The sequence below is a fragment of the Haematobia irritans genome, chromosome 2, assembly GCF_050003625.1.
Source record: "Haematobia irritans isolate KBUSLIRL chromosome 2, ASM5000362v1, whole genome shotgun sequence".
Taxonomy (NCBI): domain Eukaryota; kingdom Metazoa; phylum Arthropoda; class Insecta; order Diptera; family Muscidae; genus Haematobia; species Haematobia irritans.
Window position 1 is genome coordinate 92,919,154 of NC_134398.1, and position 24,535 is coordinate 92,943,688.

The 24,535-nt window shown below is 36.6% G+C and overlaps 1 protein-coding gene and 1 long non-coding RNA gene across 3 annotated transcripts in view; both read right to left on the reverse strand.

Moving 5' to 3' along the window:
• LOC142225770 (alpha-N-acetylgalactosaminidase) overlaps nt 1–24,535 on the reverse strand; it is a 336,310-nt gene that overhangs the window by 270,211 nt on the left and 41,564 nt on the right. The window contains exon 1 of one of the 2 annotated variants that reach the window (XM_075295593.1): nt 19,331–19,472. The exons of the other annotated variant lie outside the window; for it this stretch is intronic. The gene's annotated coding sequence lies outside the window, so the exon portion shown is untranslated. Of the gene's footprint in view, nt 1–19,330; nt 19,473–24,535 lie in introns of those variants that run through there. 2 annotated transcript variants of the gene reach the window in all.
• LOC142225775 (uncharacterized) lies at nt 468–1,026 on the reverse strand. The gene is made up of 2 exons (XR_012719414.1): nt 788–1,026; nt 468–720 (listed from the first exon to the last, which is right to left on the reverse strand). It is a non-coding gene; the product is annotated as an uncharacterized LOC142225775 (long non-coding RNA).

Genomic DNA, 24,535 nt, shown 5'->3' on the forward strand with positions numbered 1-24,535 from the left:
TATGAGAAAAATATCAAACCTATACCAATATAAACCAAATTTTTCCAATTTTTCCAAATTATCTCTATCACACAAAAAAAATTTTTTTATTTCAATCACGAAAATCGCGGATTCAATCATTTTTTTAATTGAAATGTCTTCAATCACGAAAATGATAGTATCAATCACCCATTTTGATTGAAAACCAACACGATTTTCAATTAAAAATTTAATTGACTTTTGTAACGGAATCAATTAATTGCGTGATTGAATCAATTAAAAACGTGATTGATTCTTAACATAAAATTCAATCACAGTTTTAATTGAATCAATTAAAATTTTAATTAATTTCGCGACAAAAATCAACCAACTATTTGATTCATTCAATTAAATAATTAATTGAAATTGGTTATAAATTTCGATCAAAAATTTTATATATTGCGACCCCAAAACCGTATTTAGTTTTATTTGAAATAAAAGAAAATATGTGTTTCTTATAATATTTAATATTTTATTATTTTTTTAATTATGCAATAGACAAATAAATTTGGTTCTTTTCATTTGTGTTTTGTTCTAACATAACTTACAAATACAATTACTATCAATAACAACTATAGGGTGAAAAAATTATATAAATCATTACCTTCCTTATAATAATAACCATGTTAGCACGTTCCTTCTAATATGTAGATGCGCCTAGATTTCCAATAAATCAGCAGACTGTAAGCTAAATTAGTTTTTCTGAAAGTAAACAGAATAATTCGAAATTAATTTTGTTCAATTAAAAGTTAATTTTGTTAAATATTACCTGCATAGAATATCAAGTTCAATTCTTAGTTCCAGGTTGCAGATCTTCTTTTGCAGTTGTAGTCTTTTAGCATAAAAAGGTGTATTAAGGAGCTCGGTAATTTAATTTTAGTAACAATTCCTTTCCAAAATTTCCACACATTAAAATCGTCTATTAAAATTTGAACCAATCAAAGACAAAAATAATGGGAAAGCAATGTAATATTTGGTATTATATTGATGATACTTTGCAAATTCTGGAAATAGAAAAAAATATAAATGGAAAATAAATATTTTTATTATTTTCGGATATTTTTCATATTTTTAAATCCAAAAGAAAGAACTTTTTTACCATTACATAATTCAGCTCATTAGTTTATATACCAGATATACTGCTCTCTACTTGGGTTCAAACTGAAAAAGGCAGGTAAAACAAAAATGGAATTTAATGCCAACGCCACTTCGCAACTTCAAGGTGAATCTTCCAACAAGCACATACCGCTCTTGGTTTTAAGAAAACTAGGAGTGAAAAAAATTTATAATTTTAAAAGATCAATACGGTACCCACTTTTTTATTGCAAACATATTCTTATATATTTGATAAAATGATGGAGTTGATGGGATTGATTGGCCAATTTCACGAAATAAAATTGGTCACTAAAAGAAATGAAAAAAAATATATTATTTTAGTCCGTTTAATGTAAACAGGCTTCAATGGAAAACGGTATTCACATTTCATAATTTCTTACCTTCAATAAACGTAGATTGTTTTCCATTTTTACAATACTACAAAACACAAACACAGGTAATTTCAAATCCGTTCTCTCATATATTTTTTTGCAAACCTTTACCACGTGGCCATTTGTTGTTGCACACTTTATTTATTTCAACCCTTTGCTATGATTTGTTGTTGCGTTCAAAATATTTATACACACATTTTGAATGCCGCAGACAGAATGTCGCCAATCATGTTTTTCAATTTACGCGAAAAACAAAAACCCAACCGTTCGTTATGAGTTACTTCAACAGACTGATCTCTCCATCATACCTTGTTGAATAAATACCCATTCTCTTGTTCTCTTTTCGCTCTTTCCATTGCTCAAAATTATTCAATTTCAATCACAAGGGTGATTGGATCAATCACATGTGTAATTGGAAACGGAAAAAATGTCAATCACGTTTGTAATTGAAAATTATTTCCGAATTGATTAACAAATTGATTGAATCAATTAATATTTTAATTGGAAACGTAACAAATATCAATCATTTTTTTAATTGGTTTTTATTCGGATTTGATTAAATAATTAATTGAATCAATTAACATATTAATTGAATCCGTTTCCAAATTCAATTAAGTGTTTAATTGAAAAAATTTTGGTCATAATTTTTTGTGTGTAGTTTTCCAATTTCAACAAAATCGGATAAAATGTCGGTTTCGAGAAACACAAGAAGTCAGAGCGGAAATCGGTCTGGACCGATGCACTCCAAATTCCATACACATATTTGCGGGCCTCAAAATATCTATAGATTTCAATTTTCAAGCAACTCGAATAGAAATTGCGATGTCTCGATGCTAAAGAACCCAACTCAGAGCATCACTTTATATGGTGCTATATTAAAGCCATCTTCAAACTTGACCTGCATGCAGACAAAAGACGAGTTTGTGTAAAATTTCAGCACGGTAAATTCATTATTGAAAGCTATAGCGTCATTACAATAGACACACAGCCAGAAATACAGAAGGATATCGTCTTAGAATTTCTCCCTGATCAAGAACATATATAGGTTTATATAGTCGGAAATCGATATTTCGTTTGCGTTACAAGCGGAATGATAAATTTATTACAATAGAATGATGATGAGTATACAAGTAAGGCAAGTCTAAAGTCGGGCGGGTGGGCTACATTACACCCTGCACCATTCTGTAGATGTACATTTTCCATACCATCTATGTACAAAATTTCCGACACTATGACATCCGTCGTCATTGGGCGAAATATATGTATTAGAGATATATCTAAATCTGATCCAATTTCGACCAAATATAGCGTATCTAGCTATAATGCCAATTTTACTATCACTGCAGAATTTCACGTAAACCGGAGTAAAAGTTTGCCGTCATTGTTTATACACACGGCAAACAGTTTGGTTGGAATTCCTGATAGTAATCGACTGAACCATTTTACGCCCATATCTAAAACAGGTCCAGATGTTTATGTAATATGTTACGGATCAGTCCCCTTTATAAGTCCTGCATGTTAGGGTACTTCGGATTCGGGATTTAAATCTAATAAAATATTTAACTGGAAAGGAATTGGTTTTTAATTCGGTCATGCCTATTATCAAGGTTGGGCAACACAACCGAATTATGAAGGTAAACACAACCAATGTCGTCGGCAGACCCAACCAACACAATATGTGATATTAGTTGTATCGACTGAATCAGTGTGTAAATATAACCATAGCGATAGGTGGTAGGCGAACACTTATTTACGTGTATTTCTTATGAAGCCCAAAATCCGCGACGGAATACCGTGACGGTTAGCGGCGTGTCGCTAAATTAAAACTTATTCTAACTCCTTGGCGAAAACTGGTATAGTGTTGCCATCGCTTATCAATTTTTTTAACTCACCACTAGGAATTGCTGTTGCCTGGACACGTGTAGATTATTTTTGTATTGAAATAACTCAACAAATAACAAGCCATTGTATGTTTTTATTCAACTACGTTGTTTAATATTGTCAAAGCATGCTGTATTGACAACAAAAACGCTAGGAAACGTGAAAAAGGTAATTATTCGCCGTCAAGCTTATTGTATTTGCCGTTGCGGCAAAAATGTTTCGCCTACCGCCTATCGCTATGGTTATATTTACACACTCATTCGGGTGACACAACTGCCAACTGATAGTACCTGCAACTGCCAAAAGGAGGTTGGCAATAAATTCGTTTATCACAACCAATCTGTATACTCTGTGTAGAAATAAAATGTTGGTAGATTACTTTTGGGGATCGGCTATGTATAACTATAGACCGATATGAACCAATTTTGTTATGGTTGTTAGCGGCCATATACTAGCGCAATGTACCAAATTTCACAACGTACCAAATTTCAACCGGATCGGATGAATTTCGCTCCTCCAAGAGATCCGGAGGTCAAACCTGGGGATCGGTTTAAATGGGGGTTATATATAATTAAGACCGATATGGTTATATATAATTATACCCTGCGCCACACTGTGGAATAGGGTATTATAAGTTAGTGCATATGTTTGCAACACCCAGAAGCTTTCGCCCGATTTACACTCATATGACCACAGAGGGCAATTTTTAACTCCGATTTAGTTGAAATTTTGCACAGGGAGTAGAATTAGCATTGTAGCTACGCGTGACAAATTTGGTTGAAATCGGTTAAGATTTAGATATATCTCCCATATATAGCTTTCGCCCGATTTACACTCATATGACCACAGAGGCAAATTTTTAACTCCGATTGAAATTAGCAGAATTAGCATTGTAGCTATGCGTGCCAAATTTGGTTGAAATCGGTTCAGATTTAGATATAGCTCCCATATATATGTTTTTCTTATTTCGACAAAAATGGTCAAAATAGCAAAATTATCCTTGTAAAATCGCCACTGCTTAGTCGAAAAGTTGTAAAAATGACTCCAATTTTTTTAAACTTATAATACATATGTATCAGGCGATAAATCATAAATAAACTTTTGCGAAGTTTCCTTAAAATTGCCTCAGATTTAAATGTTTCCCATATTTTTTTTATTAACATTGTGTTCCACCCTTGTGCATTAGCCGACTTAAATTTTGAGTCTATAGATTTTGTCTATCAAATTCTGTCCAGATCGAGTGATATTTACATGTATGTATTTGGGACAAACCTTTATATATAGCCCCCAACACATTTGACGGATGTTATATGGTATCAAAAATTTAGATCTACAAAGTGATGCAGGGTATAATATAGTCGGCTCCGCCCGACTTTAGACTTTCCTTACTTGTTAAGACCGGTACCAAATTTCAACCGGATCGGGTGAATTTTGCACTTCCAAGGGACTCCGGAGGTCAAATCTGGGGATCGGTTTATATGGGGGCTACATATAATTATGGACCAATTCCTGCATGGTTGTTGGAGACCATATACTAACACCACGTACCAAAATTCAACCGAATCGGATGGATTTTGCTCTGCCATGAGGCTCCGGAGGTCAAATCTGGGGATCGGATTATATGGGGGCTATATATAATTATTGACCGATGTGGACCAATTTTTGCATGGTTGTTAGAGACTATATACTAATACCATGTACCAAATTTCAGCCGGATCGGATGAAATTTGCTTCTCTTAGAGGCTCCGCAAACCTAATCGGGGGATCGGTTTATATGGGGGCTATATATAATTATGAACCGATCTGGACCAATTTTTGCGTAGTTGTTAGAGACCATATCCTAACACCATGTAGGCCTGATCGGATGAAATTTTCTTCTCTTAGAGTCTCCGCAAGCCAAATCTGGGATTCGGTTTATATGGGGGCTATATATAATTATAGACCGATATATACGAATCTTTGCATGGTTGTTAGAGACTATATACTAATACCATGTACCAAATTTCAACCGGATCGGATGAATTTTGCTCCTTCAAGATGCTCCGCAAGCCAAATCAGAGCGTCGGTGTATATGTGGGCTATACGTAAAAGTGGTCCGATCTGGCCCGTTTGCAATACCATCCGACCTACATCAATAACAACTACTTGTGCCAAGTTTCAAGTCGATAGCTCTCTTTGCTTAAAATTGCTGAACAGTACGCGAACGCAATCCAGTAACTATTTGTATATTCCAAATTTCAGCTTCTAAAACATTAAAAACATTTTTTTTTTCTTATCAAACACTCTAGCAAAAAAATTCTCAATCTGATAACTGTCAAACTCAGTCTCTTTCACTTTAATGTTTTAGAAGCTGAAATTTGAATGCGCAAATAGTTACTGGATGCCATTCGCGTACTTTTTTTTTGCAATTTTAAACAAAGAGAATAATGTTTTCTCTTGCTAGGTTTTACTGATAATATTTACTATAAAAGTAGGCGAACAGACCTAATACTAAATAAGCATGCTATCATATGAAAGAGGAGGTAAAAATAATTTTTTCTTGTCAGAGAATTCGGATTTTCATCGAAAAATCATCTTGACAAATGAGGCTCATTTCCAACTCGGCGTCTATGTCAAAATGCAAAATTGTTTTATCTTATGGTCCTCCATTCTCAACGTACGACTGTTTAGTTTGGTAAGAGGTCTTGCGGAGTTACTTGTTTGTTCGCAAATGAAATTGCATCACCAGTTAAGTTTTATGGTTGGAGCTGGTTGGTGTTGATCTGGACAACGTTTATTTTTAATAATTATGTGCCACACAAGCAACCAAACCGTTGTTCTTTTGCAGGAAACGTTTTCTTGCAAATTAGCCACCAAATACTTGCGAGTTTCCTTCTTCCTGTCGGACCATGTGAAAGAATGTCATCAACCCAGCATCGAATAAGTACCTCAACGATAGAATCCGTGAGACTATCGACGACAAAAGGGCTACCCACTGTCCGATTTGGTTATGCAAAATTACATGAAATATATTTGGATTATATTGTTTTTCACTATCAACTGCATATTTTCTGCTTTGTTATGAAATAAACATACGAATAAATATTCTCAAAAAATTATATTTTTTCGGATATGAAAATTCCTGCTCGTATTAGAAAATCCGTTTCAAAAATATAGTCCTTCTAGAATATCTTCATCGAGTTTGGTTTTGCATGTGAAATGAAAAGGGGTCTTTATAGATCGGCAATATATATTTATGCTAACCACATTTTCATAGATGTTTGTTGTATAAAAATCTCTCTTTAAAAACCCCGATCTCCGTGTGGGTCAATTATTAAATAAGGGCGACTTGTTCCCAAATGTTTTTAATGTTTAAAGTTATTTAATGTGTACTATTTCACTATTTTTGGCTTACTGCAACAGTAATTCTACTTTCAAATAGACTTAAGTGAATTTATAATTTTATTCGGATCAGCAGAAAATTTCAGCAAACTACTGACTTTTCAGCAGTATGTCTACTGTTCCAAAATAACAGATTGTTTGCTGTTTTAGCAAACAACCTGCTACAACAGCAGTATTTTATATGAGTTTAACGACTACTGTGAATATTTATTCACAGGGGTATCTCGTCCAAAATGTTCGAAATCGGATACATAGACGTCAGGCCGATGATGTTTCTTTCGAGTTGTTATTTTTTCGAGTGACCCTAATTGTTGTATCCGTGGTATTATCGACACCTTTTTCACCACTGATACAGTTTCAATTAAATTGAGATAAAGGGGCCAAATGGAGCGAAATGTAAATTTGCACATCGGATTCAAAATTCCTTTGGTCAATGTTGATGAGAAAGTTAGCTCCGAACATTTGTTTATGTGAAATATTTGGTAGGATAACAAATTGAATACCACCTATTTTTATCTTGCACGTCGCAGTCAGACATTCCTTAACAGATCTGGGCTTTGTGGTGACCATTCGAGCATTTGAAACAACTATATCGTTACTATTTGGTAAATATGCTTGCTCCTCAGTGCGGTAACGACATCAAAAGGAGGTAATCCTTTACGAAAGAGATTCAAAGAACGCAGAAATGCTTTGTTTATCCTAAAGAAATTAGGATCTGACCACCCAAGCACGTTGTCGGCTAAGCACAGCGATTCCTTAAAATGGGCTCAAGGAATTCTTGAAGCTGGCAAAAGGGAACGATCACCGGATGAACTGCAATGCTTTAAACGGGATCAAAGATCGTTTGCCTCAGTTGTAAAAGACAGCCTTGTGATGGCTATCATTAGGTTAGGTTAAGTTAAAGTGACAGCCCGATTAAGTTTCAGGCTCACTTAGACTATTCAGTCCATTGTGGTACCACAATTAACTAAAAGTACCTATTACATATGGGCACTTCTAGTTTTAACCACTGAATTCAATATTATTTTCTTTTGTTGAACCAACCAGATTGTTCCAAAAACAGGTTTTTCAGCTCCGCCAGTAATTTAAAGCTATATGCCCCTAAAATTCGCTTACGCCTCACACAAAATGCAGGACACTCACACAAGAGGCGTTTAATTAATTCCTTTTCCTCCGCATCATGACAGCTCATACACGCAGAGAAGAAACATGATTGTCACAATCATATTCGAAGAGCAAAATAATATGATAGTAGCTATTTTTGCGGCGACCATGTAACATTTTCACCTGCAACCATGTAGGCTCAGTGAACATGGTTCTAAGAAAAATAAAATTGTCCTCATCTAAAATGTTATTATGTTGATAAAAAGAATTTTGTCTCCATTAAAAGACAATGGTCACGATCTAAAATGTTATGGTATTCGTCAAAAATGTTTTTCTTTCAGTTAAAAGAACATGGTCACAACCTAAAATGTTTTGATCTGTATGAAAAAAAATTTTCTTGGTCGAAAAAAGGACGCCACTTGAGAAAAGAAAACACAAAATTAACTTTATTTATTTGTATTTATTTATTTATAAATTAATTCATTGTTTATTTGTATTTATAATGTCAAGCAAACTTCACATATTTTTACACACTGCATTTTGGTTTTATTTCAACAATAAGTAATTATTCCATATTTACTTCGTGCCCATCAAATGTACCAACGCAGACATCATGTAACAGCAAATAGAAATAAATGATACCACATGTTATATCAAAATGCAGATCAAAAATCATGTACATTTTTTCAATTACACTTTCCTTTTTTGTGTTCACATAAAACCACGTGCCACTTCTGAATAAATAAATTAACACAAAACACAATAATTCCGTATTCTCCGTCCATTCCAAGACACAATCAACACACGACTGACGCTCGAAATGAAAATCGTGTGTACCTGCTCAATGTTTTTATAAAATTATTTTCGCCGCAAACAAGTTAGAAAATTAAATGGTCACGAAAACAATGTCACGTAATGGTTCTATACATGTCTATATATAACCTATAAAAATACTTTTTTCTCAGCAAAAAGTAAAAAAATTTAGTGGTCAGGTACATGATTTTCCCGACCATATAATGGTCTCAAATCCTATCATTTAAATACTAGAACATGTTTGCGGCATTTGAGAACCATTTTAATGCTTATTGCAAACATATATTTTTCTCCGCTCGAAAATTATTTTTACAAAGACCAAATACATGGTTTTCGCGACAATTACATACTCTAGATAAGCATTAAATGATGCCGCAACCATGTCCAAACATGTTCTGTGCGTGTACAGTAGTCATTACACTTCGCACCAATAGTTTTTGCACATTCGCCTATCAGGCAGCGACCCGTTATAGCAGATATCAGAAGTGATATCTGACGTCTTGAGAATACTAGCATATCTAGTGTGCGGTTCAAGTTTAAATGGGGCCATATTTGCTTGGTGTCGTTACAACCCTTGCAATTCTCCCATCGAACATTTGTCATCATGACAGCCTTCTCACACAGTAAGAGCTTGCAGGTAGCCAAAGACATACCAACAGATTCTAGTTCCCCTGGAATATGTTAGTTCCTAGCCTTGCTAACTCATCTGCTTCGCTGTTTCACGGTATGTTCCTATGGCCAGGCACCCATATTAGGTGAATATTCTACTGCTCAGCCATCTCGTTGAGAGATTTGCGGCATTCGATGGCAGTTTTCGAGTTAAGGAACACAGAGTCCAAGGATTGACTGTCTGAGTATATATAAATGCCAAAATTTTTTGGAACAGTACTTCTCAGCCAATTCGCCACCTCTCTTATTGCTAATATTTCAGCCTGAAAAACACTACAGTGACTAGGTAATCTTTTCTCTATTCGAAGTTCCAGATCTTTAGAATATACTCCGAAATCCACTTGTCCATTCAATTTGGAGCCATCAGTGTAGAAATCTATATATCTTTTATTCCCCTGTGTAAACCACGCCTCACTGTTGGGAATTAGAGTTTCAAACTTTTTGTCGAAAATTGGTTTCGCCATAGTGTAATCCACTGCATTAGGTACATCTGGTATTATTTAGAGGACCGAACTGTGACCATACATTTTTTCCGAACACAGCGATAGCTCGCACAGCCGTTGTTGCAGCTGACTGTTTGGCCAAAATGTCTAAAGGCAATAGATGCAGCATGACATTAAGGGAATCTGTTCCTGTCTTACTGAATGCGCCTGAGATACACAAGCACGACATACGCTGAACTTTATCTAAACCTGTCGGTTGCTGAAGTGCCAGCAACCAAACGACAACATCATATAGCATTATAGGTCTAACCACTGCCGTCGGTTTTAGTCCCCACTTTTTTCCATTGCCTTTTTGCACGAGTACAAAGCTATCGTGGCTGTTCTCGCTCTTTCTTCAATATTAAGCCTAAAGTTCAGCTTCCTGTCCAGAATAACGCCAAGTGCACACTCACCAAAGGGAATTTCAATACCCCCTAAGGATATGTGCTTAACCGTGGGAGTTTTGCGATCTTTGCAGTACATGACTAATTCTGTCTTTGCCGGATTTACTCCAAGACCATTCTCTTTCGCCCATTTCTCAGTCATCCGGAGGGTTCTCTGTATAACATCTCTGATTGTGGATGGGAATTTTCCCCTGACTGCTAGAGCCACATCGTCTGCGTATGTCACCACTTTTATCCTTTTTTTTCTAGGGAAACCAGAAAGTTGTTTATAGCAATATTCCAAAGAAGAGGTGATAGAACTACTCCTTGGGGAGTGCTTCTGTTAAAATGCCTTTGTATGTTTGCTTGTCCTAGTGTGAGAGAGCAAACTTGAATCCACGCTAGTTGTAAGATAAATGTCTATCATCCTCTCCAGAGCCTTAAGTAGGAATGGGGATAAGCTGATTGGTCGGAAATCCTTCACACTCGAGTGAGAGGCTTTTACCGCTTTCGGTATGAAAAAGACTTTTGTTTCCCTCCACTTTTCTGGAATATATGCTAAGTTTATACATCCTTTATATATCACCGTCAACCAAGGGATAATTCTTTCAGTCACTGCTTGTAACTCCGCCGTAGTAATTCCATCAGGTCCGGGGGATTTGAATGGCCCAAAGCTTTCTTACGCCCATCTGTCAATTAAGCACTCCGGGTTTCAAACTTTTGCATAATACCGGTAACGATATAAATGGAGCATGTATAATTGCTAAAAACGAACTAAACTTGTTTCTGCTTCCTTCCTTGGAATAACAAGTTGGCTGATAAGTCCCCGGTCTGACACATAGATGGCGTCGCTAGTATTAAATGCATATTATTTTTATATAGTACCAACCTTCAAATGATTCGTTTCAAAATTTGACGTCTGTAAGTCAATTAGTTTGTGAGATAGAGCGTCTTTTGTGAAGCAACTTTTGTTATTGTAAAAAAAATGGAAAAAAGGAATTTCGTGTTTTGATAAAATACTGTTTTCTGAAGGGAAAAAATACGGTGGAAGCAAAAACTTGGCTTGATAATGAGTTTCCGGACTCTGCCCCAGGGAAGTCAACAATAATTGATTGGTATGAAAAATTCAAGCGTGGTGAAATGAGCACGGAGAACGGTGAACGCAGTGGACGCCCGAAAGAGGTGGTTACCGACGAAAACATCACAAAAATCCACAAAATGATTTTGAATGACCGTAAAATGAAGTTGATCGAGATAGCAGAGGCCTTAAAGATATCAAAGGAACATGTTGGTCATATCATTCATCAATATTTGGATATGCTGAAGCTCTGTGCAAAATGGGTGCCGCGCGAGCTCACATTTGACCAAAAACAACAACGTGTTGATGTTTCTGAGCGGTTTTTGCAGCTGTTAACTCGTAATACACCCGAGTTTTTCCATCGATATGTGACAATGGATGAAACATGGCTCCATCACTACACTCCTGGGTCCAATCGACAGTCGGCTGAGTGGACAGCGACCGGTGAACCGTCTCCAAAGCGTGGAAAGACTCAAAAGTCCGCTGACAAAGTAATGGCCTCTGTTTTTTGGGATGCGCATGGAATAATTTTTATCGATTATCTTGAGAAGGGAAAAAACATCAACAGTGACTATTATATGGCGTTATTGGAGCGTTTGAAGGTCGAAATCGCGGCAAAACGGCCCCATATGAAGAAGAGAAAAGTTTTGTTCCACCAAGACAACGCACCGTGCCACAAGTCATTGAGAACGATGGCAAAAATTCATGAATTGGGCTTCGAATTGCTTCCCCACCCACCGTATTCTCCAGATCTGACCCCCAGCGACTTTTTTTGTTCTCAGACCTCAAAAGGATGCTCGCAGGGAAAAAATTTGGCTGCAATGAAGAGGTGAGCGCCGACACTGAGGCCTATGGTATCAAAAAATTGGAAGGTCGTTATAATCGTTGTATCGCTCTTGAAGGGAACTATGTTGAATAATAAAAACGAATTTTGACAAAAAAAAATGTGTTTTCCTTTGTTAGACCGGGGACTTATCAGCCAACCTGTTATGAGCACTGCAAGATATCGAAAACGCAGTGAAGCGTATTACTAAGGCTTTCAACATCCCACTGAAAGCTGCATGCCCTAGAGGAAAACCAAGGGAGGAAAATCGACCACCATGGTGGTCTACGGAGTTAAGTAATATGAGGAAATCCTACAGGAAGCTCTTTAGCAAAACAAAGTCCACCACAGCTCCTGAGGATTGGGACGCTTACCAGAAGAATCTGAGAGGATACAAGCGAGAACTGAGAAAGGCTCAGCATAACTCTTATGGCATATGGCTTGATGTTTGGATCAAGCCCGGTTTAAGAATTTTTGGCAATTCGTCGTTTGCTATCATGATGTCAATGTTGACAGGGTGGTAAAAGTGAGGGTCTGCCAAATCTGGCAGCTGACTATACGTGTTCTCCAGAATCTTGTCCCGAACTTTCTCTGGTAGCGTCGTATTGAGTTTGTCATGTACAACCCCCTGAATTTGTATTTTAACGGAGTTATCATAGAATGATTGAAGATTTAGGGTACAAAACTCATGGCCATCTTTTTTGGTTGTTTGCATGTGATTGTTACGTACAAACGACTTCAAAATTACAGTTTGCGTTGCTCCAGAGTTCAAAATTAAACGTGTTTTGCTTGTACCAGCGTTTGTTACCGCCCGAGCCAAAGCAGTTGGAAGAAAAACATGCCTTTTAGATCGACCTCCAAGACGATTTTGAATTTTTGAGCATTTTGATTCAGATTTAGACTTGACGTGTTTTGAAGAGTCAACGTTTGAACGGACCTGTACTAATGTTGAAGGTTTTGGGCTGCGTGTTTGTCTTTTAGTTTGGTTTTGGTACCGATGTTTTGAAGAATTTTGTCCTCTTTTGGGTTGGGTTGAGTGATCCATGTGCAATTTAGTGTGATGATTCTTATTGCATACGGTGCAAGTTTTGCGCGAGCGGCACCATTCTCTTGTATGTGATGCACAGAGACAGTTGAAACAGTATCCCATTCTTTATGCCACATTTACTCGTTCGAGAACATCCATTCTACTAAATTTCAAGCAGAATAATAAATGGTGATTCTCTTGAAATAGTTTGAATTTTTGGGAGCTAAGAATTATTTATAAGTTAAGATTTTGGATATACATGAGATCGGATTAAGTGAAATTCTTGTCGTATGTATCGAAGCATACTTTGATGTTCCGCATGATTAAAACTTTATGAGAAAAATCAACAAGTAATATGCAAAATCTCGACTTTTCCGGAAGTATTATAGGATATCGTTCATTGAAACTCAAATCGGAGTTAGAAAGCCTTCCATTGACTCGTAAAAGTCCGTTGTTGTCTAAGAAAGGATTCACTGTTAACAATCTGCTTCTCGATCCGATTGGTAAGTTTTTCGAAAGACAATTGTACTCAGAAGAAAAGTAGGCACGTTATGCTATCATTATCGCGCGATATTTCACAAATGCGATTTCTTCTGACGTTATCAGATCACTCGGAGAAGAACAGCTGTGTTGCCGGCGACATTTTCGAATAAATCGGAACATAATAGCCAAAACCCGTAGAGCTCTATGATAAGAAGAAAACCTATCTAAAATATCCTCTGACTCCGTAAGAGTTTGAAAAACCATTGTCTTCTTCTCCATTGAATGTGAAGGCACTATAGTTTGCTGTGGCCACGTGGAAGCTTCTCTCGTGAGCCATTGTGGACCGTGCCACCAAAGTTTAGTTGCTCTAAGGTCTGACGCAGTACACCCCCGAGTTCCCAAATCTGCGGGATTCTCTCCCCTCTGAACGTAAAGCCAATTTGAATTGCCAACATTATCAAGAATTGTAGACACACAATTGGCTACGTAGGTTTTCCATTGATATGGTGGCTTGCTTAGCCAAGCCAATGTGATTGTCGAATCAGACCATAAGTAAATATTTTGTGTTTCCAGGTTCAGTTGATTGCATGAAGACTTCATCAGTCGTGACAGTAATACCGCAGCACAAAGTTCTAGCCTAGGCAGACTTATCGTCTTAAGAGGAGCCACTTTACTTTTAGCAACCACTAAATGGCATGAACTATTATTATCAGATTGAAGTCCGGATATATAAACAAGCACAATACGCCTTTTCAGAGGCGTCGCAGAACCCATGTATCTCAATACCTCTGCTTGGAACCCATTTTTCCAAAGAATGAGGTTTGACTACCTCGTCCCAATTGGTACCGTCTATCCAAAGTTGCTGTAACAGAATCTTGGCCGTTATTACAATGGGCGCTAACCAACCGGCTGGGTCAAAGAGTTTCGAAACAATTGAAAGTATCATTCTTTTAGTAACTTCTCCTGAAAAACTTTGAAAGGGGTAAACACTATAGTAAAATTCATCTGCCATAGCATTCCATCGAATGCCTAAAGTTTTCGTATCACTAGAATCTTCAAAGTTTAGAAAGTCTTCACCTAGTAAATCTTCTCCTGGAACTGCCAGAAGAATATCAGAGTGGTTTGCCGTAATCTTTTTTAGGGGAAATTTAGCACTATCTAACAAATCTACAAGCTCCGCTAAGTTGATTTTCGCTTCTAGTATGGAATGTCCACCCGCCAAGATATCATCCACATAAATATTCTTTCGCAGTATTGTTACGTTTTTATATTTAGGCGTTTTTAATTACCCGACAATTAAAACACAGTTCTTTTAAATAACGACAATCTACAATTTATTTACTATGACTTCACACTTTACAATTCGTTCACACTGAAGTTATTCGTTTGACGCTTTAATTAAGACTGACTCGTTAGCAGCATGAGAGCGCTTTTATATATGACGGTGTGGCAATACGAGAACATTCTGGTAGCACTACAATATTCTGGCAACGCCAGAACATTCTTAGACAATGCTAGAAGGATCTACGACCATTAAGTTATTCGTCTGGTGGCTGCCAAACACATACACACTCACATAGATATATGCTCGCATTACTACAACAACAATGACAATAGACAATGAGATGAAATGAGAATGCAGAATAACAAAGCAAAGGGGTTGCTATTCTATGAGAGAGTAAGAACTAACATTTCGGTAAGCAAACAAAAGAACATAAAAGAAATTCAGGAAAATACTAGAAAATGAATAGATGATTCCAACAAGTGATAGCGAAATTTTATCGTTACAATTTGAAATTTTAAATTAACGGAAACTAATTTAAATAAACTTATATCTATAATTATCAAATTCGTAACAGTATAATAGATGCTGATGGATATGTGTTTTCCCCATCTTCACTGAGTTGTAGCAACGTTCTGATGGTAAGAAATGGCACGCAATTTACTCCGAACGTAACTGTTTTCAATGCGAAATCCTGTACATTTTCTCTTGGTGATTCCCGAAATAAACATCTTTGGTATTGCCAGTCGCGTTCATCAAGTAATATCTGGCGATACATTTTCTGAATATCGCCATTAAAAACGTAATGAAATAACCGCCATCGTAAAATGACGTTCATTAAATCGTTTTGAAGTGCAGGTCCAGTATACAGTATATCATTCAATGATAATCCACTTGTTGTTTTCATAGACGCATTAAATACTACCCTTACATTTGTCGAAGTTCTTTCCGGCTTTATTACCGCATGATGAGGCAAATAAAATGATTCGTACTTAGAATTCTCACATAATTCCTCACTTGAGACAGGACACATATGATTTAATTGAACGTATTCCTGAAGAACCCGTAAGTACTCTTCCGAAATCTCTGGGGAATTTCCTAAAGTCTTCTCCATTCTCAAATACTGTCCTAAAGCAGTTCTTCTAGAAGAACCTAGTGATAAGTTCTGAGGAAATTCTTTTTTAAACGGTAATCGTACGATATATCGGCCGTCTTCGTTACGCTTAGTCGTTTCCAAATAAATTCGCTCACATTCCTTATCCTCCTCTGATTCTTGCACTTCATTTGGAATTTCCTCAACTTCCCAAAACTTTCTGACTTCGTCGCTCAACGAAGCTGCACTGTAAGTAGCCCATGCTGCGAACGTCGTTACGCACCTTGTGTTTTGTGGACCGCTAATATACCAACCGAATTCTGAATTCTGAGCTAACAAATTCCCAGAAACGTTTCGACACTCTCCTGACCTTATTATGCATGGAAGAATATCGCTTCCTATCAGCATGTCAATACGTGAAGCTTTGTAAAACAGAGGATCAGCCAACTCAAGTTCGTTCAGATCTTCCCAATCATCAATATCATGTGTTGAAGACTGCATTAAATGATTCAAATTGGAAATAACTATCGCCATAGTTTCCAAAGCAAAACTCGACTTCCTAGATTTTAATTTAACATTGCATGTCCTTGACGATGTTTCCAATACTGTACCTCCAAGTCCTGATATCTTGGTAAAAGATTTTCTTGTTGGAATGCCTAGCTGGCTTACAACCCTATGAGCTATAAAAGTTTTCTGTGAACCTTGATCTAAAAATGCCCGAATAGTGAAATTATTTCCCAAATGCTCCAAATCTATCAAAACAGTCGGTAAAATAGTTCCCTGCCAAGATTGCGAAAAATTCATTTGTACCTCTTCTGCAGTATTCTCAGATGAAGGCGACTCATCCTCTTGAGTAGAAATGTGAAATGAGTTGGGATTTCCAGAAAAATTCCTTTGCCCCCTAGAATGTTGAGGCCTATTTTGACTATTTGCGGAATGTAACAATGTATGATGGCCTTGATTGCTGGCACTTCTTTTCACTCTTGCAACTAACTGTTGGATGCCCATAGAACAAGCAGTTCTCACAAACTTTATTTTCGGCGACGAATTTCTTCCTTTCTGAAAGTGGCATTGTTTTGAATTTAGTACACTGTCGTAGAACATGATTCTGGTGACAAATTTTACAATTCCGATTTGAAGAATCTGATCTAGTATGGAAAGCTTGAGGGTTTTGAGAAGTAGACGCTGCATTTGAGACTGGCTTCTTTAGATCGGTAATTGTTTCTAATAGATCCAAGCGGTTAGTAATAAACTCATTCAAGCTTTCCCAACTAGGAATTTCTTTATGGTTCTGTATAGAACCTTCCCAAGCAGACAATGTTTCAGGAGGTAACTTAGATGAAACCCAGAAAACTAATATTGGATCCCAACTAATAATACTTATATTATACGATTTCAGAACAGCTAAACAATAGTTAACTGTAAACTGCAGATTCCTTAAATTCTTACACTTCTCAGAAGAAACCGTTTCGAGCTCGAATATTCTTCTCAGCTGATGGTTAATCAGAATCCTCTTGTTCTCATACCGTTCACATAAAGCTTTCCACGCCAATTCGTAATTCGAGTCCGTAAGAGCAAATCCTTTAACTATCTGATTTGCTTCCTCGCGAGTTTTCGCCTTTCGGTACAGCCTTTGAGCTGGCGACAATTTGGGATGTTTTCCATAAAAAGCGGAGAACATGTCCCTGAAACTTGGCCATTTCTCATAACCAGCACTAAAATTCTCCGTGTCGCACGGCGGGACTTTCAGGGAACTTCCCGAAATGTCAGGCACTTGCCCCTCCGCTTTCTCCACAACAACCTCTTGTGTCCTGGAAAGCTTATGGTTCTCTATGGAAAGAAGATCTAGCATAGAAGCTTTACACTATCTAAACGATTTAGAGGAGGTCTCACATTTGGACTGTGTGGCCTGTCGTTCCTCATCATTGCTCGTAGAAGCATCTGACATCATAGAAGACTCGTATTCATCCACCAACTTTGAATATCTACGCTCTAGCTCCTCCAATTCTACCTCTATTTCAGACTTAGTACGGATTTCCTTAGATTTCGCAAAGGCAGCACAATAGGTCACCACTTGATCAGACAAAAAAATGAACCTTTTCGCACTCATGGCAGAACGAATATTCTTTCACTTTAGTAAAAATATTATTTATAATTCCGTCTGTATTGTAAAATTTCAACAATTTTCCGTCCCGATAGTGTACGCTAATAGTTCTTTATCAACTTAATGCCGAAATAACAAAATGGAATTGAATTCCACATACACCACTTATCCAAAGAATAACCATATAAATATCCAAATTATCAAACAGAACACAAACTACCGAATCCACCAAGACTTATGCAGTACTACCAATAATTCGTAGAAATTTGAATTCCCAATTCTAGTCTAGGGTGAGTATTAAGTTCGAGTTATCCGGTAAATCAAAACTCAATCCACAAAAAAGGAATAATATTATATAACCTTGTTGAAAATTTCATTATATCTCGATGGGGAAAAATTCAATGTATATATTGAAAATGTTTATTTTCGGTGAAATAAATTATTAAAGAAAAGTAACCGTGAAAAAATTGCCAATTTAGCGCAATAATGCCAACTTAGTACTGGGCTTTAGGTTGCAGAGAAATTTTAATTTTTCCTCTTAGCCTCAAAAAATAATTCCAATTTTTCCCAATTCCACATTCTCTTCAAATGTCCAACAGATCAATGTAATTTTTATTTATTTTTTTTTTTAAAGAATGATTCAAAAATCCCATAAATTAAATGAGGATATATACTTCACTGACAGTATAAATTACTTGAATTTAATTCGAGGCAGAATGTACCTTTCTTACTTTTTGTAAAATTCCTTTCCTTCTAGGTTTATCCAAACAAGGAACCAGGATTGTGTTTATGAAGAACTTTAAACCAAAATGTATAAGCATAACATATCAAATGCTTCCATATCTTACAATCCATTCAAAAATTCCATTTCGCAATTTTTCCAATTATGTCACAATGTATTAACTAAGAATTGGCAACCCTGGAAAACGACTATGAAACTTTGCAAGAACACCTTTCCTGCCGCTGGAATAAAATATATCTGAACCAGTGTTGTAGATACTTTCCAATAACCGATCCGATTAGGCCGCAATGGAATGTAGGTTGTCCTTAGTACTGAATTGCTCAGCGCAACAAATTATTTAGTTCCCATAAATTCTACGTTAATATGTATATAATAACATTAAATGCAAGTTGCAATCACGACTATTCGTGTACAATCTCATGAATAGTATATCAAAAATTATCTTCTATAAAGACAGTAAATAATAAATATGGTAAATACCTTCAATGTACGTTCCCTTCTATTTGTATTTCGGGTAATTTATCATTGGAATTTCGCCCATCAATCTTAACTAAAGAAATAGAGGCAGACTTCACCATTCGCCTGATTCTTCGTTTTATAGTGGTAACACAGATTATTCTCTAATTTCGTTTACGTGCCACCGAATATCACCACCATTCGCGGGATCCACAGCCGGAGAACAGATTGTAATCGAAAAAATCGATATTCCTATCGCGTTTAATGGACACAAATATATGTATACAATCACACTCACCGACGTATGTGCAAATCTTTGTATATACCTACGTATGTAGGTATATCGAACACCCAACGTGGTAATAATCTCATTGGCAAAGACGAGGATAACAAATTTTAATAATCGCAATAGGACAGAATAAATTAGTTATGTTTTTCTTCCTTTTTTTAGAGAGAGACACCTCGAAATAAATTATTCTTGTGGGTACCACATAGAAAATTAATTTGATCGATCTCCAACAGAATGTCTAATCTCCGGATTCAAAACTTTTCCAAATTCCGACGCGAAAAAGTTTTCATTGTTTCATTAAATCTGGCGCTTATTGTCTCACAAACATACTTATTCTTTAATCTGTAATAAATTTCAGTTCCACTACGTAAATTATCTACACTTTCCTCCGTACTAACAAATCGAATGAAACCAACAATCGATAACTAACTGTCACACCACATCATACAAATCCCCATAAAAGAAATGTCAAATACCCTCCCTGTATGTTTTTGTTGATGGTATTCAATAAATAGTGAGAGAAACGTGAGAGCTTAGTGACAACTGAAGGAAGGCCAAAGCTCTGTCTGGAAAGAGAGTGCTATTACGATTAACTCCAGCGAATTGGGTGCTGTATAAGACGTATTGTCTTACTGATTAAGTAATGTATTACTCAGAGCAGTTTAATGTTAAATAGAAATCGGCTTCTACAGAATACCTTCTGCTTCTTCGATCTCTAACAGTTAACATAATCAGTTAACATAACCACATGAAATGGCAAGTAATTGTGATCATTATAGGCAAACAGGAATGCAAACGTATATTTGCTCTTTTACATAAACGTGTTCATAATTATCTCATGAGGAGAGCTTTTTATCAGAAACTTTTCGACATAAATAACTATTAACAGATGATCTTTTAATGTGGGTTGCCGTATAGCAAATTGTAAATAATCCCACTGTTTCCTTTAAAATAACATCAATGTAACTCACACGAAATCCGAAAGCACATAATAACCAATCTTAACTTACCTTTCGTTATGACTCATTTTCGCAGTAATGATAAAAAGATTCAACTCCAAATTTCGTAGGGGTTTTCTATTTTCAATCGCTTCGTTCCTCGTGAAGGTTCGTAAGGACCATGTACAACTATGAGATTATTTAGAAAGTGGACTGTAGGTTAAAGGTTAAAGTGGCAGCCCGATTAAGATTCAGGCTCACTTAGACTATTCAGTCCATTGTGATTGTGATAAGTTAATATTCGTCTCACAAGTTTTAAAAGAAATTTTCCCAAACATGAAATAAAAGAAATGAAAAAGATTTCAGTTTAAAATGGTGTTGGTTTATTGATGAAAGAAGTCGTTGACTCTTACCGCTACGGTTTCTGATGCTCAAGTGAAGTGGTTTGTGCTTCAGAAACAAGAGCCATTAAAATAGTGTTTTTAAGATATTTGGAGACTTGTTATTACATTTAATAAAGTACGTTGGACGTCGCGTAGAGTTACCAACTTTATTCTAATAATTCTTAACTATTACTTAATTCATTCATTTTAATTCATTTAAATTCAGTTTTCTTATTTCTAGTTAGATTTGTCTTGTTAAACAGAGTTTAACACTCACTATCTGTCAATGAATACACAATCGTGGTGTTTCTACACAACTCTGAATGTTGATCCAGGTATACTGAGGCTGCTAGACGAACTGCTAATGAGGAGACGAACTTCGGCCACACTAGGACAAGCAATCATACAAAGGTATGTGAACAGAGGCACTCCCCAAGGAGGAGTTCTATCACCTCTTCTTTGGAATGTTGCTATAAACAACCTTCAGGTTTCCCTAGAAAAAGAAAGAATAAAAGTGGTGGCATATGCCGACGATGTAGCTCTAGCAGTCAGGGGAAAATTCCCATCCACATTCAGAGATGTTATACAGAGAGCCCTCCGGATGACTGAGAAATGGGCGAAAGAGCACAGTCTTGGAGTAAATCCTGCAAAGACAGAAATATTCATGTACTGCAAGGATCGCAAAACTCCCACGGTGAGTGTGCAAAATTTCCTTTGGTGAGTGTGCAAAATGCCTTGGCGTTATTATGGACAGGAAGCTGAACTTTAGGCTTAATATTGAAGAAAGGGCGAGAAAAGCCACGGTAGCTTGGTACTCGTGCAAAAGGGCAATAGGAAAAAAGTGGGTACCAAAACCGAAAATTGTGCATTGGCTACACACGGCAGTAGTTAGACCTAATGCTATATGTTGTTGTAGTCTGGTGGCCGGCACTTCAGCAACCGACAGGTTTAGATAAACTTTAGCGTATGGCGTGCTTGTGTATCTCAGGCGCATTCAGTAAGACAGGAACAAAATCCCTTAATGTCATGCTGCATCTATTGCTTTTAGAAATTTTGGCCAAACTTTCAGCTGCAACAACGGTTGTGCGATTGTGCAGTTATCGCTGTGGTCGGAAAAATGTACGGTCACAGTTCGATCCTCAAAATAATGCCAGATGTGCCTAGGTTAGTTGGCAGCCCGATGTATCCGGCTCACTTAGACTATTCAGTCCATTGTGATACCACATTGGTGAACGTCTCTCTTATCACTGAGTGCTGCCCGATTCCATGTTAAGCTCAATGGCAAGGGACCTGCTTTTTATAGCCGAGTCCGAACAGCGTTTCATATTGCAGTGAAACCACTTAGAGAAGCTTTGAAACCCTCAGAAATGTCACCAGCATTACTGAGGTGGGATAATCCACCGCTGAAAAACTTTTTGGTGTTCAGTCGAAGCAGGAATCGAACCCACGACATTGTGTACGCAAGACGGGCATGCTAACCATTGCACCACGGTGGCTAACGTAGTGGATTACACTCTGGCGAAACCACTTTTCGACAAAAAGTTTTAAACTGCACATATGAACATACCGGGGAACTGCGAAGCAGATGAGTTAGCAAGGATAGGAACTAACATATTCCAGGGGAACTAGAATCTGTTGGTATATCTCTGGCTACCTACAAGCTCTTACTGCATGAGAAGCCTGTCATGATGACAAATGTTCGATGGGAGAATTACAAGGGTTGTAACGGTACCAAGCTAGATATGCTAGTGTTCTCAAGACGTCAGATATCACTCTTGATATCTGCTATAACGGGTAGCTGCCTGATAGGCGAATTTGCAAAAACTATTGCGAAGTATAATGACTACTGTATGAGCTGTCATGGTGCGGGTGGTAAGGAATCAATGAAACATCTCTTGTGTGAGTGTCCTGCATTTTGTGTAAGGCGTAAGCGAATTTTAGGAGCATATAGCTTTAAATTACTGGCGGGCCTGGAAAACGTTAACTTAAGCAGTCTGTTAATGTTTTTGGAACAATCTGTTTGGTTCAACAGAAGAAAATCGAGAAGGTTCAGCAGTTAAAACTAGAAGTACCCATGTGTAATAGGTACTTTTAGTTAAATGTGGTATCACAATGGACTGAATAGTGTAAGTGAGCCTGAAACTTAACCGGGCTGCCACTTTAACTTAACCTAGCATAAGCGTAGACCTCCACAAACTTAGGCAAATTTGAAGCCAGAATATCAATGTAATCTCCCTTTTTCATGATTGCTTCGATTTTAACCAGCGGCCAAGTTGTTAACCATGTCCATACCATGAGGACGTTTCTATTAATATTCTTTTGATCGAATGGAAATCGGTTTCATTTTACTGCATCTGACTATAAAACTTATTTCTCCATCCGCTGATTTTGATAAAACCAAATTGGTTGTTAATGTGACAAAATATTAGAAAAACAACTAACTATTTCGGTTAACTAAGACATTTGTTAAATTAGCTGAATAATCTACCCAAAAAAAATCAGCAGTTTGAAAGGATGTGCAATATTTTTAAACAAATTGTTTAATATAACAAACAAATATTTTTTAGTAGTTGATTTTAATTTCGAATACTGCTCCAACAAAATATTTAGTTAATTTAACAATGGCGATCTAAATTAATTTACAATTATTTACAATCTTCGCTAGTTGAATATTTTATTAAATTTTCGGTGCTATTTCAACAAGATGCCTAATTAAACATTTCATTGGGAAATTTGTTCTCAATATTCAAATTATAATATATGTAATTATAATATGAAATTCGAGGAGGCTTTGATAAAACAATTAGATTTTGTTACGTCTGACATTTTAGTTACACGCAGAGAAAGAATATGATCACCTCAAACATGTTTCAAGAGCAAAATTTTATTTTTGGATGGTGACCATGTAACATGTTTGTCTTGCCGAAATACATAATTTCTACATAATTCATACATAATTTCCGAGAAAATAAGATGGTTGCGTCAAACATGTTACATGGTCACCATCCAAAAGTAACATTTTGCTCTTGAAACATGTTTGAGGTGATCATATTCCTTCTCTGGCTGTATTTTATTTTTGTGTTCTGTTGTGGAAAATAGTTGCGGATTTTTCTGGTAAAACTTCCTATTGCATTCAAACGTGAATTAAATTTTAATTTTTAATAATACTGAAATATACCATCATAATCTACGTTTACAATCTGCATCTTAACCGCATTATTAGAAATCGTGCGAACATTTTTGGAAAATATGTAAATCTACCCTACCTACCGTTTCCAAGAGCTTTATATGGTAGGTCGTTAGTAATATAGAGGCCCGACAAACGTTGTTTCTTTTTGAAACAAAGTTTCATTACATCGGCTTCTGTGTACTCAAAATGTGGCTATAAATATAATGTCTTGACTGTATAGGTTAGGTTAGGCTGCCACCTAAGCCCGATGTATCAGGCTCACTTAGACTATTCAGTCCATTGTGATACCACATTGGTGAACTTCTCCCTTATCACTGAGTGCTGCCCGATTCCATGTTAAGCTCAATGACAAGGGACCTCCTTTTTATAGCCGAGTCCGAACGGCGTTCCATATTGCAGTGAAACCACTTAGAGAAGCTTTGAAACCCT